Below are 341 nucleotides of genomic sequence, written 5' to 3' on the forward strand. Positions count from 1 at the left end.
CATACGCATTATGAACCAAAGTGTCAGAGAATCGGAACTTTATGGATGCATTTCTGTTGTTACATATCACTGTGATGAAATATAAGAAAATGTGTGTCTCGTGAAATACATTAATAAAAGTATAATGGTTCAAAAGTGAGCATTTATTTTAATGCTAGAAGATATGAGCAAACGACCGTCAGTGCAGCATCCCCATCCCATACACGTCTCAACTGGTTAATCTGGTTACAAATGTCCTAGAGGAATAGGCTTCTCTTTTTCAAATAAGATTAGATTCCTTTTTCTTTCAGTTTAGAATGGATTTCTGTAAAAAGGAGGCAACATTGCAATTACATTCCATT

This window comes from Penaeus monodon, chromosome 27 (genome assembly GCF_015228065.2).
Source record: "Penaeus monodon isolate SGIC_2016 chromosome 27, NSTDA_Pmon_1, whole genome shotgun sequence".
Lineage (NCBI taxonomy): Eukaryota > Metazoa > Arthropoda > Malacostraca > Decapoda > Penaeidae > Penaeus > Penaeus monodon.